The 7,242-nt window shown below is 44.3% G+C and overlaps 1 protein-coding gene across 1 annotated transcript in view; it reads right to left on the reverse strand.

Moving 5' to 3' along the window:
• Phc2 (polyhomeotic homolog 2) overlaps positions 1–4,952 on the reverse strand; it is a 104,684-nt gene extending 99,732 nt beyond the window's left edge. The window contains exon 1 of the mRNA XM_027937122.2: positions 4,864–4,952. The gene's annotated coding sequence lies outside the window, so the exon portion shown is untranslated. The remainder of the gene's footprint in view (positions 1–4,863) is intronic.
• Between the last annotated feature and the right edge of the window lie 2,290 nt (positions 4,953–7,242).

The following is a 7,242-nucleotide window of genomic DNA, read 5'->3' on the forward strand; positions in this document are numbered from 1 at the left end:
CACATAGGGAAGACTAAATCTTTTCTTTGACTCTGCTACTTTTTCTAACCATTTTCCTATTTTTTCTTCCTTTTATTGCCAAACATACACTGAGTAATCTGCATGCTGTCTCCATTTCTTATCTGCGTCTCATGCTACAATTCCCCCCCACCCCCACCTTTTTGGCTTTTAATATCCATGCTTCTCTGCCCCGACCAAATTAAAGTTATCACTTTCAAAAAGTTACTCCGACCTCCTATCTCCTAAATATAATGGATGTTTCCCGTGTTTTCTGCATAATTTCTTACTGCGGACCCAGTTTGAAACCCTTTTTGAAACAACTTTCCCAGCTTGAAACCCTTTTTCTCGTGACTTCTGTGAGACTGCACTCTCATGGTTAGCAGCATGGCCATGCATCCACCAGGGCACCACAAATAGTGGTGAACAGGATGCACGTCTTAGATGAATAAATGAGTCCTTCTGCCTTTCTAATATTTCTTGTTTTCTGCCGTACTAGCTCCATTTCCCCTCCTTATCCTTAAGTGTGGCTAATCTCTGAGCCTCAGTTCTTGGTTCTCCATACTTCCATTTTTATGCCATAATCAGTGGTGAACCCAGCTAACCATATGACTTCAGTTACTACCTTCTCTACATACAATTCCCTATCTTCCCTCTTTTGACCATTAGCCCCCAAATTCCAAACACTTGTGGGGCATGTCCATTGAAAAGTCTAGCATTCTCTCACGATATTAGTTAGCATCTCCTCTTCTCCCCTGGCTTTCCTTCCTCTGTCCTATTTTTGCTGATCCTTCGCCTAGGGTCAAGACTACATTTGATGCTACTTTATCTCTTGCCCTCCTTATCCAATCAGTCACAAAGTCTAGTTCATTTCTCCTTTATAATACTTATTAGACACATTTTTCTTGTTGTCATTGCAATACCCTTACTCAATTCCTGATCCCCTCACACACTAACATCCTTTAAATAGCCAACTAACTGGTTATAAAATTTTCTTTATCTCCTTACTAAAGTCTATTCTCCAAATGACTGTTGAGAATCTTTTTAAAATATTATTTTCATGACCTCACATTTTCCTAACCAAAAATCTGCTTTCCGTCATCTACAGCATTTCAGTGCTTGTGACAATATGTCTTCAACAAACTCTTCTAGGCTCACACTTTTCTACTTAAATCCTCTGATCTTGCCAGACTGGCTAACCTCATTAATTGATGCCTAAAACTTTCATCTATATCCCCACCTAATGTTTAATGAACATTATTTTTCCCATCAGGAAATCGTGTCCACTTTCCTTCCAACAGAATTCACATAGCTCTGAAAAAGCTTTCTTTGGTAATCATAGTCCATAGCTCATGTTGATCTTTTCCTTTCCTTCCCTTCCCTTTCCTTAAAAAAAAAATGACATGTGTGTGTGTATATGTATGTATGTATATGTATATATATATATATATATATATATATATATATATATATATATATTTTAGTTGTTGATAGACCTTTATTTTATTTATTTTTATGTGGTGCTAAGAATCGAACCCAGTGCTTCACACATGCCAGGGAAGTGTACTACCTCTGAGCCACAACCACAGCCCTTCTTCCCTTCCCTTTTAAAATTGAAGCCCTAAGATAATTCATGACTATTTCTTCTTTCCTCTTCTTCTTCTTCTTCCTCCTCCTCCTCCTCTTTTTCTTCTTTTTTTTTTTAATCATAACTAGGGATTGAACCCAGAGTCTCACACATGCTAGGCAAGTGCTCTACCACTGAGTTATATTCCCAGCTTTTTTAAATATTTGTGTTTTAAGACAGGATCTTGCTAAGTAGCTGAAGCTGGCCTTGAACTTGCAGGCCTCCTGCCTCCACCTCCCAAGTAGCTGGGATTATAAGTATGCACCACTATAACCAGCATGATGATCTTTTTCTTTCTCAACTCCTAAAATAACACATGTTTAGTACTTCCAAAATGTGCTGAATTAATGCTTTATCTTTGTGATTTCATTTACTCCTCAAAATAGTATGAGGTAGGTGGCTTTCTTACAGATGAAGAAACGGAAGTCAAATAACTTGCCCAAAGTTATACAGCAAGTAACTGGAAGAACTGGGATCTAAATCCTAGTTAACTGAGAATACCCCATACCACACCACCTCTCTCATTTTCCTGTCTCCTCCAAAGCACAAATACAGCACAGTATTTGCACACAAGCAGGTGTTCAGTAAATATACTGATTGAGAAGATTGCTTAAATACTACCCATGATTTTCTAGAACTTACACAACTGTCAATCTTAGCAAAGCACTTTAGGCACGTCACCCCTGAGTTACCTTCTTTACCCAGCTTAATCTGTAATGTAGTTCACAAGAGAAGTGTCAAAAAATCTCCACAGTTCATTCTAAAAACAAATTTTGGCTTATGTAAAGCTAAAAGGACTTTAATGATTCAAACATTAGATGAGCTCTGGAGAAAAGGTCCATCTTACAACTTTGTCACCTACCCTTGTGCTCTGCTTCTAAATGACCAGAAAGTAAAAATAGGCTGGCAAGTTGATGGCTTATGAGGTAAAATGGACTATTTATAGTTCTGGAGATACATGCTAAGGCAGAAGAACAGGATTTTCTCTGCTCTCTTAGTTAAGACCTTAGTAAAAGAAATCCTACAAAAGTGAATCATGGGTAGAAATTGGGATTAAGAGGATAAGTAGTAAAGAGGAAGAGAGAACAGAAAGGAGACAGCACTAGAAATAGTTTCCCAAGGAAATAACACTGTCCTTTTCTGCACAGGTGCTTGAAGTTGTCAGATCTACAGCTGTTTTACACCACAGTGGGTTCTGACTCATCTGCGTGATTCATGGCCTGTCCCCAATGGGCTTGCCCTAACTCCCGGCACAGTCCAATCCTCTTTTGATCCAGATCCTTCTAGTTTCTGATCCTATTACTCATTTCCCTAGGTCTCACAGATTTGACATCCAGCATTGCTTCCCTGGCTATGACCTGCATTTCTCTTTTTGTATGGCTTAGATCTGTCCTCCTAGGAAGCTGCTTCTAGTGCCCAGTTTTCAGGCCCTCTACCTTGGGAAGTCTTGTAAACTACCCCATTTCTACTTCTACTTGTTGGAAACTTTCTTGCCAAGATATAGATGACAAAGACCAGGAATGAGGCTCAGAAAAACTAATGAGGGTAAAATATGAGGGAGAAAAACAAATACCACTGGAAAATTGTAATAAGAATTGAGAAATTCTAGGTAATATTGGTAAAGGCATGTTGTAGAGAAAGGGAAAATGCCACAGTTACAATATGAAGCCATTCCCCAGAGAAACCGTTCTTTAAGTGGCTGCATTCACTGGTCCCTCTGCTTTGGTTGTTCTTGAAGTCCTTTCACTCTTCCTTGCAAAGCAAACTCTTATTCATCCTTTATCACCTTGCTTAAGTGTGTTCTTCCCTGATCTTCTACACAGTTAATTGTTCCCTCTTCTATTATGCTGCTATCACTTTTACTAACAATTTTGTCTCTCCCACTACTTCTTTGAGGACAAGGACTAATTATCTTATTTATCATGGCATCCCCAAGACATAGCAGAGTGCCTGGCATATGCCAAGTGTTTATTGTGTGATAAAAGACATCAAGAGCAACACGGAAGTGCAATTTGCACTTCATTTGCAAAAATCAATTTGGTTCCTGGTACTTTACATGTGTAACCACATTTTCCCTTGATTTTGAAGAAAAGGCTTTAGACTCATAAATGAAACTCTATTGATATGACTGGTACATTAGTAGGTTTTTCATCACCATGGGAGATGAAAACATTTTCCCTAACAGGAAAACTCCCAGGGCAAACTAAATATTAGTGGCACATCTCCCATCCTACCATTTCTATTGCAGTGAAAGCTAAATTACACTGTGAGCCTAAAGCTGCCGCCAGTCTTAGTGAACTGGGGGAGGGGGAATAATTAAAAGACGTCACTTCTGTAGCAGTCCTAGGAGGGGGGTGGGGAGAAAGATGAATTTAAATCTTTCCTCATAAGAAATTTGTTAGAAACTCACGTAAAACCGCTGCTTCCTCTGTACATGACAGACCCGATCCAGGTGTCCCGCAGTGACCTTTTTCCTTGGGTGTCAGGTCATCACCCAGCACAGAAAACAAGGGGCCAGTGCCTTTCTTGGGTAAATTTCCTTTTCATACTTTGGGGCCTGTGTTTCCTTAAGGGGACTGTCCTCTCCTCCCAGTACCAATAACCGGGTTCCCTTGGCTGGTGACCCCACGCACCAATCTCGCCTTCTTCCCGCAGGATTCCCCCCTCCCCGTGCCCGACCCCAGGCTTGACTCTGGGTCTAAAGTGCCGGCGGCTGGACTGTCAGGCCGCGGCTGAGGAGGGGGCGCCGTGGTCAGGCCCGACCCCCGGTTTCCCCCGCACTCTGCGGGACAGTGGCGGAGACGCAGGCCGCGAAGCCCACTGGCTGCTGAGGAGGGCCTCTGCGCCGGACCGGATCCCCGCTCCCTAAAGCGCGCGAGTGCCAGGACTTCAGCCGGTTCCCCGCAGCTTCCCGCAAGCCCGGGCCGCAGAGTTCGCCGCAGCCCTCCTCTTGGCTGGGTCCCGGGCCCCGGCGTGCCGCGGTCAGCAGGTCGCCCGCCCGGGCTGCTCAGTCCCCGCGCGGGCCCCGCGCTGCGGATCCCGGGTCAGACCGTCCGCCGTCTGCCGCCGATGCCCACGGCAATGCCCCGCCTCGCGCGGCCGGGCCCTGCCGCCGCGCCCCGCTGCTCCGTGACAGCTGGGTGCCCAAAGGGTTAAGCCGGCAGCGCGGCGCCGGGAGTCCCCCGCGAGCTCTCGGTCCGCCGCGAGCCGACCCCAGCGCGCACGCGCCCGCCCGTTACCTGCGGTCGCCTTCGCGCTCCTCCTCCACCTGGCCGCTCTCTCCCGGGGGCCGCCCCTCAGCCCGCCCCCTCGGCTCGGCGCCGCGCACCCTGCTGGCTACTCGGACGCGGCCCGGGGAGGAGGGGCGTGGGGGCTATTACCATATATTAGCATACCAGCGCCGTCACGTGGCTGCTCTAGCCAATAGTCACTCTGGAAAGGTGGGGATTGGGCTAAACACGCCTCCCTGCTGCTCCCGACCTGAACCGGTGGCCATGGCAACGACTGGGCGGGGGAGTGAAGAGTCCGCTGGCCCCGGGGAGCGTCTCCTCTACCTGAGCTCCGCTTGGCAGTACCGCGTACTTTTCCCATCCCACGTAGGGAGAGGGGCTGAGTTTGGATCAGCCAACGAGATTCAAATTCAGCAAATACTTACGGAGTACTTAATCACGTGCTTAATACTTTTCTGCCGAATATGATTCTCTGGGTAAACCTGAGAAGTTTGTACTGTTAACCTCACTTGATATTAGGAAATACGGAGTCCCAGAGAAATTAGGTCACTCCTCCGAAGTCACACAACCACACCAAACAGCAAAGGTGTAGATCTGACTTCAGGCCCAGGACTCTCCTGAGTTTTTTTTCTCCAGTAGGGGTCTCCCAACACCTCTTCACAATTCCAGGTATCCCAAGCAGTTGAGAAAATCCTCATACATGAGCTGCCCAGTTCCTTACTGTTTTCTTGCAATGACTTTTGAGGTTAGCAGGCAAAATAGATATAGCCACATTACTGATGAGGGAAAATGAGGCCTAGAGAGGGGATGCGACCTCCCTTAGGTCAGATAGCTATTAAGAGCTAAGGTTTAATTATTATTATTATTTTGGGGGGTACAAGAGATTGAACCCAGGAGCACTTGACCACTGAGCCACATCCCCAGCCCTATTTTCTATTTTATTTTAGAGACAGAGTCTCACTGAATTGCTTAGTGCTCCTCTTTTGCTGAGGTTGACTTTGAACCCGCCATCCTCCTGCCTCAGCCTCTTTAGCGGCTGGGATTACAGGCTTGTGCCTCCTCGCCCAGCTTAATTATTATTATTCATATATTCTCAAACTGATTTCTTTAGAAACTTTTAAACTCAGCCTTCTCAATGCAGTATTATAGGTGTAACCATTTTACAGATTAAGAAACTTTTGCAAATTAAACAAATTGCCCAAGGTTACACAGCTAGCAAATAGCAGATTTAGGGTTCAAATCCAGGTTTGTCTGGCTCCAAAGATAGCCTTGTGGAGTTTCATTATACCAGTGTCATTTAATTTAGGATTGGGCATTAGAACTCCTTTCTCTAATAGAACTTTCAAGATGTAAACTTATCTCTTAATCCTATAGCAAGTATATCTTGGGACAAGTGACATGTGCTAAGGTTACAGAGGCTAAATATTAAAAGAGAAGTCACTGGGTCGGTAGGTGCACTCTAGAATTCTGTCTCTTTATTTTCACCCCTGTGGATTCCATAGCTCACCTAGAGGCAGGGTAGCTTAAAAGCACAAACATCTGCATGTAGACATTTTTAGCTCAGTAGTTCTCTTAAGTTTAAAGTACTATATATGAATGACTGGATGGGACCTGAAGTCTTAAATGAAATATGCCAAACTATATAGGCATTGGAAAGAATTTTGAAAAGTGTGTGTGTGTGTGGGTGGGTGTGTACACATGCTTTCCACTTTACTGGACTGACTTAAAACCCAATTCTCTCTAAATTATGACTATTTGATGCTTAAGAGCACAAACATAGACTCAGATTAAAATCTTGACTTGGCCATTCATTGGCTGTGTGATGTCAAGAAAATTATATAACCTCTCGGTACCTAGATTTCCTTATTTGGAAAATAGAATTGGAAGATTGTGAGAATTAAATGAATTACTGTACAAAAAACATTTAGTTCAGATCCTGGCCTAGGGGTTAACTGTTGTAATTGTTAGCTTTTGTCTTTTCTGTCCTGGTCCCAAAAGTTTTCTTCAAAACAGACAACCAGAGACACAGAAAACTCTCTACAGAGAGACATGTACAACAGTGTCTCTCAAGCCTTCCTAACTGGTTTTGGAATTTTGACGCTGCCTCGAATCCCTCTGGCACATTAAATAGCCTGTTGTGCTGGTGAAGTCTTGTTATCTCTCCAAATGACATACTCTCTTCTTGGGACCATAAATAATTCCTGGACTCAAAGGAGCTGGTTTCTCTTGCACATCTCCTAGCACCAAATTACCGGAGTGGCTCCTTGCAGAAGAGGATCTTGACAAACAGTCGAGCTGTAAGTCAGCCTCCTTGAAACACTTTTATGAGCGCCTTAATGAGGGAGATGAGCTGTCATCAGGAACTTGTCCCGTCTTTCCCGGCCACAG

The sequence above is a fragment of the Marmota flaviventris genome, chromosome 10 (assembly GCF_047511675.1).
Source record: "Marmota flaviventris isolate mMarFla1 chromosome 10, mMarFla1.hap1, whole genome shotgun sequence".
NCBI classification, from domain to species: domain Eukaryota; kingdom Metazoa; phylum Chordata; class Mammalia; order Rodentia; family Sciuridae; genus Marmota; species Marmota flaviventris.